The sequence below is a fragment of the Taudactylus pleione genome, unplaced genomic scaffold (assembly GCF_031769625.1).
Source record: "Taudactylus pleione unplaced genomic scaffold, aTauple2 ptg001274l, whole genome shotgun sequence".
NCBI classification, from domain to species: domain Eukaryota; kingdom Metazoa; phylum Chordata; class Amphibia; order Anura; family Myobatrachidae; genus Taudactylus; species Taudactylus pleione.
This window is the reverse complement of record NW_028285674.1, coordinates 1,367,416-1,379,895: the sequence shown is the minus strand read 5'-3', so window position 1 is coordinate 1,379,895 and position 12,480 is coordinate 1,367,416.

Sequence of the window (12,480 nt, the reverse complement as noted above, 5' to 3'; positions counted from 1 at the left end):
ATAAGCTGCTCCTAAAAGGTAGTACCTGTAAACACACCTATAACCAGCCAGAAAATGTAAATCTGGATAACGTCACTAGATAAATGTTGGATAATAAACCTAATGGTGTAGTATAACTGTGACTGAATCCAGACAAAGAGCGCTAAATATACAATTTATTACATAATGCATAAAAGACAAAAATATAAAATATCTAAAAATCACACACAATACAAAACAATAACATACAGACTGGTTCAATGTAATTATAAAAAGGCACAACAGATAACCCCTGCAGAAGGTATCTCTGGTGTCTTATATTGAATGTAGCACTGTTCCAATGTAATTATCGGCCTCCAAACAAATAGTTAATACAAATCGCCCGTTGTTTCAAGACTCCTTAACACATGTATATGCAGGTTTATATCAATCTCCGCTCCATTTGACCAGAAATGGTCTCCACTCTTATTTTAACTCAGAGTCACAATTAGCACCGGATGGAGAAGCAATGGTAGGTTGAATACATTTAAAAGTCTTTTGAACACTGGTTCATCAATAAGGACTCACAGTCCTAATAATAGCAACAGCACTGTCCATGTACACAAAGGTGGGAGAATGATAGAGACTACTTGACATAAGTAGATCTCAATAATGATACATTACCACTGGACGGCTTATGATGGTAAATATACTGATCTGTCAGGTATAGAGAAATGTCCCGGACTTTACTCCCACAGGTGTCTTGGCTCTGCTGGCTGATATTGATCTCATGCATGCACTCCCGATGCTGTAACTGAACCGCTCATCAGTCTTAAGGCCGTCCGTTCTTTCAGTTTTTTAAGAACCAGCTGATGGTGAATAGGGAATCCCTTACGCGTTTCTCCGCTGTAAGTCCTTGCGGTTTCGTCAGAGGGTAAGTGTACTGCAAATGCCTTCAGTTCCTGCTTGTTCTTGGGGCATTTTCCCTTCAGTTTTGTCTTCATCAAGTGAAATGCATGCTCAATTGGATTCAAGTCAGTGGATTGACTTGGCCATTGCATAATATTCCACTTTTTAGCCTTAAAAAACTCTTTGGTTGCTTTTGCAGTATGCTTCGGGTCATTGTCCATCTGCACTGTGAAGCACCATCCAATGAGTTCTGAAGCATTTGACTGAATATGAGCATATAATATTGCCCGAAACATTTCAGAATTCATTTTGCTGCTTTTGTCAGCAGTCACATCATCAATAAATATAAGGGAACCAGTTCCATTGGCAGCTATACATGCCCACGCCATGACACTACCACCACCATGCTTCACTGATGAGGTGGTATGTTTTGGATCATGAGCAGTTCCTTTCCTTCTCCATACTCTTCTCTTCCCATCATTCTGGTACAAGTTGATCTTTGTCTCATCTGTCCATAGGATGTTGTTCCAGAACTGCAATGGCTTTCTTAGATGTTGTTTGGCAAACTCTAATCTGGTCTTCCTGTCTTTGTGGCTCACCAATGGTTTACATCTTGTGGTGAACCCTCTATATTCACTCTTGTGAAGTCTTCTCTTGATTGTCGACTTTGACACATATACACCTACCTCCTGGAGAGTGTTCTTGATTTGGCCAACTGTTGTGAAGGGGTTTTTCTTCACCAGGGAAATAATTCTTCTGTCATCCACCACAGTTATTTTCCGTGGTCTTCTGGGTCTTTTGGTGTTGCTGAGCTCTCTGGTGCGTTCTTCCTTTTTAAGAATGTTCCAAACAGTTGATTTGGCCACACCTAATGTTTTTGCTATCTCTCTGATGGGTTTGTTTTGATTTTTCAGCCTAATGATGGCTTGCTTCACTGATAGTGACAGCTCTTTGGATCTCATATTGAGAGTCGACAACAAATGATTTCAATGCAAATGTCACACCTAGCATCAACTCCAGACCTTTTACCTGCTTAATTGATAATGAAATAAAGAGGGAATAGCCCACAGCTGTCCATGAAATAGCTTTTGAGTTGATAGTCCCATTACTTTTGGCCCCTTAAAAAGTGGGAGGCACATATAGAAACCATTGTAATTCCTACACCGTTCACCAGATTTGGATGCAATTATCCTCAAATTAAATCTGAAAGTCCGCAGTGAAAGCACATCTTGTTTGCTTCATTTCAAGACCATTGTGGTGGTGAATAGAGGCCAAAATATGAAAATTCTGTCAATGTCCCAATATTTATGCAGCTGACTGTATATATAAATATATATATATATATATATATATATTGTATTTAGAAAAGAAGACACTTAAAGGGATTTTAAAGTAAAACTTATCTTATGGAAAGTACATTTTGGCCCAGGGCATTACGTCATAGTTAATGAGAGGTTCAGGAGCTGATTTCCTGCTTGTTCCTGCTGAAAAATAGCACTAACTGTAGTTGGGAGTGAGAGGAGACACCCAAAGAGAGAGAAATATGAAAGTTTATATACAATTTCTTGTAATTTTTTTAATTTTTTTAAAGAATTTCAATAATAAAATTATCCCACATTAAAAATACAAAATTTGAGCAGTGTATACAGTGTATACAGTATTTTTTTGTAGGGTGTTGTAGCTAGAATTAATACTGGAACTGTAAGTGATTGATGACATAACTGTAGATGACATACACATTATAATTGATAGGCATTATTTTCATAGAAACATAGAATTTGCAAGGTGAAAAAGAGATGTAGGTTAATCTAGACTGCTATTGCATGTTTTTTTTTGGGGGGGGGAGGGGAGGGTGCTTCCTTAATATTTTCTAAGATTTAACAATAGCTATATGTTTGCCCCATGCAATCCTGAATTACTTTTCTATATGTATCCCCACCACAACAGTCTTAAAGAAGAGGCTTCATAAGGGGTACACACTTTAATGTAGAATTCCCTGCTATCTCACTGGCTAACTTTTCAAAGAAACAGCCCACTGTCCAACTCATACACAGCTTACAAATGCCTCAGGGTTTAAACCTTACCAGGCGGAATTTTCTTCTGTTAATTATCTTTTCTGGTAGGTTTTGTTAGATAGCCCATGTACCATTTTAACATTCTTTCTCTAAATTGTTAAATACAATATTATTATTTTAATAATTTATTTTTATAAATAGGTCCTCCAGAACTGTACACAGTACTCAAGATGAGGTCTTAACAGTGACCTATAAAAAGTCAATATAATATAATATCCCTCTTTTTGCTACTAATTCTTCTTCCAACACAACTAAGGACCCAGTTGGCTTACCCACTGCTTTACTGCACTGTTTCCTTACATTCAAATTATCTGAATATATAACTGCAAAGTTTCTTTCCTCTGTCATTGTTAATGACATTATATCACCTGGAAAATAAGGGAGGGCTGGACTGCATACATTTATTTTAAACATAATAAGAGTTGCTATCAAGCAGAAAAAAAGAAAATAAAATGCAGCTGCACACTCTAAACACTAAGAATACTGATAATAAAAACACTTGTTAATAAACTCAAACAATTACGATGTAGTTTAAATACGGTTCTTAGTACATGTTTGCCCAAAAATGTATTCTGGAAATAACTGAAAGAGTAACTTGGCATCGATATTACCATTAACCTGGAATGTAACTTGATAATGAAAATAATATTACTCGGCTGTTCACAATTAAATTAATAAGTGACATAATCATGACCGAAGATTGAGGGAATTTTAATCACCTTTTCTATATATCGACACACATTCTTTTATATTAAAACTATACTTTGATTTTATTCAATATTTTGCCCATATATTTGAACACAATATTTTAAAGAATTGTTAATAAACATTGACTGATATTTGAGGTACTTCACTGGTATCAGTACTTCATCCGATTGTACACCATAAACTTCAACACTGGGGGGTCTATTTACTAAGCAATGTTAGGAGATAGAGTGAAAAGTGATAAGGTGCCAGCCAATCAGCTCCCAACTGTCATCTCACAGGCTGTGTTTGAAAAATGACAGTTGGAAGCTGATTGGCTGGCACCTTATCACTCTGTCTCCTAACACTGCTTAGTATATCCCTGTATCTGGTCTTATATTCAATCCACTTTCTTTCATAGAAAGCCAATAAGTTTAGGCTTCCAAAATATTTTATCATTAATTTCTGTGTAAATATTGTACAGTCTATCCCTTGATCCAGTTATTTCTAACTCTGTGCTAAAACTCCCCTCAATTTATTTGGTATAGTCTTCAAGCCAAATTTTGCCAAATTCTTGTAATATGTTTGACTTTAAATTGTGAAGATACTGGGGTAATGTTTAGCTCTTTGCAAATAGTAAGTGAAAGACACCCCCTTTTATTATATATAAAAAACAACACACAAAAAAATAGCATAAATGAATCAATACTAAGGGAGGTTCACCACATTGTACATACAAATATACAGTAACTCACCAGAATATTGTACTGTGATTCATGATCCTAGTTACTGAGCCATGCCCTTAACATCTCCAACTATGAAGTAGGGTCTAAACTCAATGCCTTCCCACTTTTGACAGATACATAAAGAAAGCAAAGGTCACATAGGCTTCTTGGAATCCTTGGCCATCTGCAACTTCCTTGTGGCCAAACCTGATCACTTTGCACAAAGGACCCTATTCAGACCCGCTCGCTAGATACGTTCACACGCAGCCGTCAGCTGCCAAAGTATGCAAATCTGGATATCGCACATCAAGGCAATACCAGGCCCACTATGTCTTGGCATGTTATTGCGGTGTGTATTTATATGCCCACCAGCCTGTCTTAAGATGCCCACTTATACACGTCATCTCCAGGAAGTGTATGCAACAATCGGTAACATTGAGTACCATTGGAAGCGTACGCAGCACTTGTGCTTGACCATACCCTACCAGGAAAGCACTGCGAGTGCTTCAGTGTCTAAATCAACCATATGACATGTATTATGATGCTGCGTCTTAATTATGCATGCCTTTGCTGCTTTAAGACGCTCAGTCATGCCTGCATTCACACCACCACTCCCCCGTTTCCATCAACCAACCCCTGTCACCACCCACAAATGGCTCGCCCTGTCACTCAACTAGCGAGGCATCTGTGCTTAAGAGGCAATCACTTCATGATTGCATGGACTAGTTTGGGCACGCACACTGCGATGCGTATGCATCCGCGCATTGCAAACATCGGCAGGCTATGTGCGAATGCTGCTTAGCGAGCGGGTCTGAATCGGGCCCAAAGTCCTTCCAGAGTAATGACTCTATATCAGCACTGATCATGTTAAATTCAATACAGAATTCCCCTTTCTGCACTGTGACAGCACATTCCTATGCCCTCTTGGTCTCAAGGTCTCACTTTACCAGGATTGGCCCTGGGACTTCTTTAAATATTTACCTCATTGAGTTTGTCACGTGAGTCATGGATCCAGCCTGGAGGAGACACAGTGGAACACCAATGGGATATATATAACTGCATCTCCTACAGAACAAACGAATATTCACAACAGCAGTGTGGGTGACCACGCCTGATGGTGACATATGAGAAAATATTGCAATACATTATTATTCGTTACAATATATATTGTACCGTATATATAAAAGTGTAACAGCAAACAGTTACACATAATATTACATGCACTACCAATGATAATAAATATGTCAGCCTGTAATAATAGATAATCATCATCGGCACAGCCAAGGTTTCCATGAGGATTTCTATTATTGACTTGGGGGGTCATTCAGCCAAGCTGTCACTCTGGTATCGCACCAAAGGGGGCGTGCTGTCGATGGTGACTGACAGCACGTCCCCTTTGGTGGGCGTGCCGGGGGCATGGCGGCCAGACGGAGGCGTTCGCCTACCATCTGAAGCCGGCCCCACTGACATCACTAGTGATGTCAGTGGGAGTGATTTTGGCTCTGATAGAGCCAAAATCACTCCAGGGCTTGTGGCTGGGAAACCCGACCGCAGGGTTTCCCTCGCAAGTCCGATGGTCGCGATGGTCAAGACCATCGCGACCATCTTTTTGGACGCTCGTATATGCTGTGGGTGGTCACCCACAGCTATATGAGCGTCCAGGAGGACGCTCCATTTTAGTGGAGGAGGGCCCTGATTCAGAGCGAGCGCTCTGGTCAGAGCGAGCGGCTCTGAATCAGGGCCTTGGAATGTATTAAACAAAGGTATTCCTGTCACAGTCTTTTCCTGCAGTATAATTACTGTATGTGCTCAATTGTATCCTATAATTTCAATCACACTTTTCAACTGCTAAACTTTTTCCAATGTAGAAATTACATAAAGAAGGTGAATATAAAGCACATACTCCGAATACTTTTGTAGGCTTGGAATGCCTTTGGTTAGTCATGTAGATAAATTGTATAAAATAATATGTTTATGTTGTAGTTATTTCTAACTTAATAATGATCAATGAGTTTTCATCTTACATGAACTGGAGGTATAGGGAGGAAGACAGACCATATTAGACAGCAGCCATTTTAGTATGAATTGGATTTAGAGCAAATGTTTCCAAACTTGAAACAGATACTTTGCTAAATTCGAAAACTATTATTTTAAAGAATTGGGGAAATGGTAAATCTGTTTATTGTTAAATTCTTCACTAGGTTAATATAGCAAGTGTTATTGACACATCCTCTCAATAATACCCCTTTCAGACTAGCAGCAAAATACTGGGTTATTGCATGTGAATGCACAGCAACCCGGAATTTTGATCTGAAAGGGGTATTACTTACACCTATCAATGACTTAAGTTATGTGTCTGATAGCAGTCATTCTGTATCTTAATTTGAATAAATAGTTCACAGAATCAGTGATTTAACATTTATACCATCCTGGACCATTCATACCATTCAAGCCATGTATTTGAAGAATTTGCATTTATCTAGTCTCCAGCTTCAGAGAAAAGTAAGAGTGTTGAATGAAAGGTAATTGCCAGTCAGAATAAGAGACAAATGGTAGATTGTAAGAGCTAATACAATATTTTAATTTATGCTGGTCTACTAATGCTGTGAGAGTTGTAGGGGGAGGGGGCAGTCTTCATAAGATACATACAACAATAGCTAAATGAAGCACAATGCAACATTTCAACTAGATAAGTTAATAAGTAAAATAGAATGTCAGTATTGGCATGCAATTTTGAAGCATTTTTTTTAAATATTATTTTAATTATTTATTTTATGCATCACTCACACAGTTGATGTGTTTAAACCAGTGTTTCCCAAACTCATTCCTCAGGGGGCACTAACAGTGCATGTTTTCCAGGTCTCCTCATAGAAGCGCAAGTGAAATAATTAGCTCCAATTGAGGATCTTTTAAAATGTGTCAGCCAGTAATGAATACACCTGTGCACCATCTAGGAAAAATGGAAACCATGCACTGTTAGTGCTCCCTGAAGAACGAGTTTGGGAAACACTAGTTTAAACATTAATATATACATTGAATATACTGCGTGACCTATCATTTAGCAAAACTAACTAAGGTTTAGGGTGGAGGTTCTCCTTTAGCTTTGAATGTGACTATTGATTCAATAGATCTTAAAGTGACATTAATACCCTGAAAATTGTTTGCACTTTTGTATAATTTTAGTTTATTTGTATTATAATAAATAGGTTTAGAACAGTGTACTAAAAAGAAGGGATGTGACTTCTGTGGTCTGTAATGGATGAGGGAGGAGTTGCACAACACTTTATTTTTTAAAATGATAAGGTATCAAGATCATAATGTTATCCAAGTTATATTTTAAAGAAAACAATAAAATTAAACAATTTGTGTTGTTTATTTTCAATATATTTGATTATTTTCTATCTGTGTTGAATAATGGTGAATGTAAAAATGATAATGATTCTGCAATTAAAGCAGTTAATGTAAACAAGCATTAGGTGTGAATTTATGCAAGCACAGTAACAATTCAGATAGGAGAAAACAAAATAAAATTAGCATATTCCCCAAGGGTCTTAGATTAGAGATTGAGATAAATAGGTTAATGCATATTAGCAACCCAGCTCAATGAATCATTTGTATTGTCGTCATTTATTAACATTTATTTATATGGCGCCAGCATATTCTGCAACACTTTACAATTACAGTTTCCTCATACTAGAAACTTCAAATGTTTTTATATTCCATGCAATATCCTTGCTATTATTAAACCCAGGGATATTGCATTTTGTTTATCCATAAGAGCCTGAGTGGTGACAGAGGTAAAAATATGGTAAGAAGCATTTGCAGAGTGCAAACATATATCTATAATGGACCAACCTTGATTCGGGAACCATAGCCAGATGGCTTTAGAACACTATACAGTATACTTTATAAGTATCTACAGAAGTTGGTATTCAAATGATAGTCCACATTTAACTTACAGGATCATTACTATATATTTATCTGCTTATATAACCCTCAAACTATCAAACTGTCACTATTAAAGTTGTGTAATGTGGTCTCTATTCTGCCATTGAAACTTACTGGCACACGTGTATTACCTATACCCTCCCTACCCCGCACACTAACCCTCCTGGTAAGTGCCTAACCCTATCCCTCCCCCTTCAATGCCTAACCTTAACCTCCCCCCTGTGGTGCCTGAACCTAACCTCCCCTGTTTAGAGCCTAACCCTAACCACCCCCCTCCTGCAGCCGAACTCTAAGTCCCCCTGGACTTGCAATGCATAAGCATGTGCAGAATGCAACATCAGCCGATTGCATTCGTATTAGCAACTGCGATCCTTGCTGAATCTGGCCCTATGCCTTGATAGGCAGATTCTGCTTGCAGCCTATGGGGGTGCAACTAGAGATGTGCGGTTTGGTTCTCCAGAAATCCGAATCCATCCGAATTTTGTGAATCTGGGTAAATCCGAGTCGATGCTCCTGAGGAGATCCGGGTAAATCCGGGTTTCGGTTCTGATCTTTTTGCAGTTCGGAATTTTGATTTTTAAATCAGAATTTTGGCTTTTGGATTGCATAAATGACATGATTTTAACTATTTTTAAAACTAACCTCAGACATCTCCACCATCATCATGGGTAATTGCAATATCACCATTGACAGTCCACAATCTCCTCATGCCTCCAAACTTCACTCTCTAACCTCCTCTTTTGGCCTCTCCCAATGGACTGACTCCTCTACTCATCAGGATGGCCACTGCCTTGATCTTGTATTCACCATACTATGCTCAGTTTCTGAATAACCTAATACTCCTTTCTCTCTCTCAGATCACAACCATATCACCTGCACACTCTCCTCCATTTTGTCTACCTCAATGTCATTGAAATTAGCCAAGCCTCCTCAAACCCACAGAAATATTAATGCAATTAATTTTCAACAACTATCCACCTTTCTACGACAACTACTTTCACCAATTTCTACATTCACTTCTCCTGAGACTGCTACATCACACCTGTACCATAATCTAAAACTAGCCCTTGATGAAGTAGCTCCAGCTACCCATCACACTACATGTAGACTTCGACATCAACCATGGCATTCCAAATTCACAAGACACCTACAAAAAGTAAAAGTAAAATGTCAGTGGCGTAAATCTCGTACTCCAAGTGACTTCCTTACATATAAGACTATCTACCACTCTTACCGTAATGCTCTGGACACTGCTAAACAAATATATTTCCAAACTCTCATCTCTGCCCAAGCCCCTAACCGCAAGTGACTTTTTAATAGATTTAAATTGCTTCTTACCCCTCCCTCACCCAACCCACCTGCTGCTGTCTGTGCACAAGATCTAGCTTCATATTTCAAGAACAAGATTGATAAGATTTTAAATGAAATGGTATGGTATTCCTCAGCCAGGGACCTGCTCAATTCCCTACCTGAACCCCTGAAAATGAAGTATCTACACTCTTCTCATCCTCCTTCTCTACTACCTCTCCTCTTGATCCAATACCCTTGCAAATCAGTAAAGCTCTGTCTCCTGTGCTCATCTCAACCCTAACTAAACTGTGTAATCTCTCTCTCTCTGCTGGTATCTTTCCATCTCTGTTCAAGCATGCAGTGATTACTCCCATTCTGAAGAAACAAAATTCTGTCCCTAACACTCTCTTAAAATACCATCCCAGCTCCCATGCCCGTCCAAGCTTCTTTAGAGACTTGTCTATACTCGTCTCACACACTTTCATAACTCACACCTTATTGGACCCACTTCAGTCTGGCTTTCATTCCCAACACTCCACAGAGATAGCACGGACTAAGGTAGTGAATGATCTGGTCTCTGCCAATGCTAAAGACCATTGATGATGATTATCCGTTTAGTCAACATCGACTTTTGGACACTTTATGATCAGTGAACACCGTGCTTCTCTTTCTCTGACTGCTTCCTTCAGGTCATCTATGGGCATGTTCATGTCATTACTCACCATTACACACTTCTAATTCTTCTAGATCTCTCTCCTACTTTTGACCTTTTTACACTGTTGACCACTCTCTTCTCATACAAACACTACAATCCCTAGGTTTTATGGACACAGCCCTTTCTTGGTTCTCATCCTACCTATCTAATCGCACTTTCATTGTTTGCTTTTCTAATTCTGCCTTTCCTTTGCTACCTCTATCAGTTGCAGTACCACAAAACTCAGTCTTAGGTCCTCTTCTTTTCTCAATCTATACAACCTTTCTTGGCAAACTAATCAGCTATTTTGGATTTCAGTACCATCTGTAAGCGGAAGATACTCAAATCTAAGCTGTCCAGTTTTGTCACCATCTGTGTTGGTCTGTATTGGTCTGTCTTTCTGCCATTTCATCTTGGATGTCATCTTGTCACCTCAAACTTAATATTTACTAACCTGATATCTCTATCACTGTTGATAGCTCGATAATCCACCCTACCCCACAAGCTCACTGCCTAGGTGTCATCCTTGACTCTGAACTGTCCTTTGTTCTCCACATTCAATCTTTCTCAAAATCATGTTACATACATCTAAAAAACATATCCAAAATTCGACCATATCTTACACAAGACACAAAAACTCTAATCCATGCACTCATTATTTCCCGCATTGACTATTACAATAGTCCCCTTACTGGTCTTCCCAAAAATAAGCTCTCACCACTATAATCTATTATGAATGCAGCTGTGAGGCTGATCTTCCTTGCCAAATGTTCATCGTCTACAGCTCCGCTCTGTCAGTCCCTCCATTGGTTACCTGTTTTCTACTGTATTCAATTCAAAATACTTTTACTTAAACATAAAGCTATTAACCAAACCACACCAACATACATTTTTTCACTCATCTCCAAATATCTCCCAACCTGAGCTCTCCACTCAGCACAAGATCTGTGTCTCTCATCCCCACGCATTACTTGCTTCCATTCATGGTTGTAGGACTTTTTGTGGGCTTCACCCACTGTATGGAATGCCCTCCCATGCACAATAAGACTTTCCTCTAGTCTCCATACCTTCAAGCATTCCTTGAAAGCCCACCTCTTCAGACAAGCTTATCAGATTCCAGAACCACACACATAACCTTCATAGCTTCCATATCTAATTACATCCCCTCTCACAGTCCACACATAACCTCACACAAACAGTAGTCTTTCTTTCACATACTCCTGACCTTTGGCCAATATTCCTGTGTAACTGAATCATACAGCCCACCAAGAACCTCTGCTACTATATACAGTATGGCTGTAATATATAGCACCTATCCTTGTGTATCAATGCCTATTTCCCTATAGATTGTAAGCATGGCAGCAGGGCCTTTACCTCTATGTCTGTCTATTATTACCCACTTTGTTCTATTAATGTTTCCAGTTGAGAAGCACAAAATATGTTGCTCTATATAAGAAACTGTTAATAAACAAAATAATGTAGTGATTTATGCTTGAACATCTTTGAACAGTTTCAAATATAGTCAAGCCCATAGGTGTGTCTATAATACAGAAGGTGCAAGGTATACTGTACATGCGTGCTGCTGGGTATATCTTTTCTTTGATAACTTCGGAAAGATGGTGCTGTGCACTGAAAGAAAATACCAGTATCATGTATCATCTTCCTGAATATTACTGTTAAAATGGTTCTGGCTGCAGAAGGTGCAGCAGACCCCACTCCTCCATACAGCGGGTAGCCCTGATCAAGCAAGGTCCAAGTGTGACTACATATGTAAACATAATGATTATTAATTATAAATTTCAACGGTATGTTTTGTGTTTACTGCTGCGTGAAAGTACAACTTCTATTGGAGGCTATTAGTCTGATTCAGAGTTAGGAGTAGGTGCAAAGAAAGTAGCACTTTGCTATGGAAATAAACCATTTTGCAATGCAATGGGTGCAAATTAATTCATTTTTTTGCATGACAAATACTGGCTGCTTTTGCATGTACTGGGCAGCTTTGTTTTAACACTGAAATGTAAACATAAACTATAACATACCCCTTCCCAGTGCTTAAAGTGGTCCTAGAGATGTGGTAGAATTCCCCTCCACCCCGTCCTCTGCGCTTTTTCAATAAAGTGACAGCACACGCCATAGGCGTGGTATCGCCAATTCAAATTATGCCACACAATAGCACAATATTATTCACATTACACCA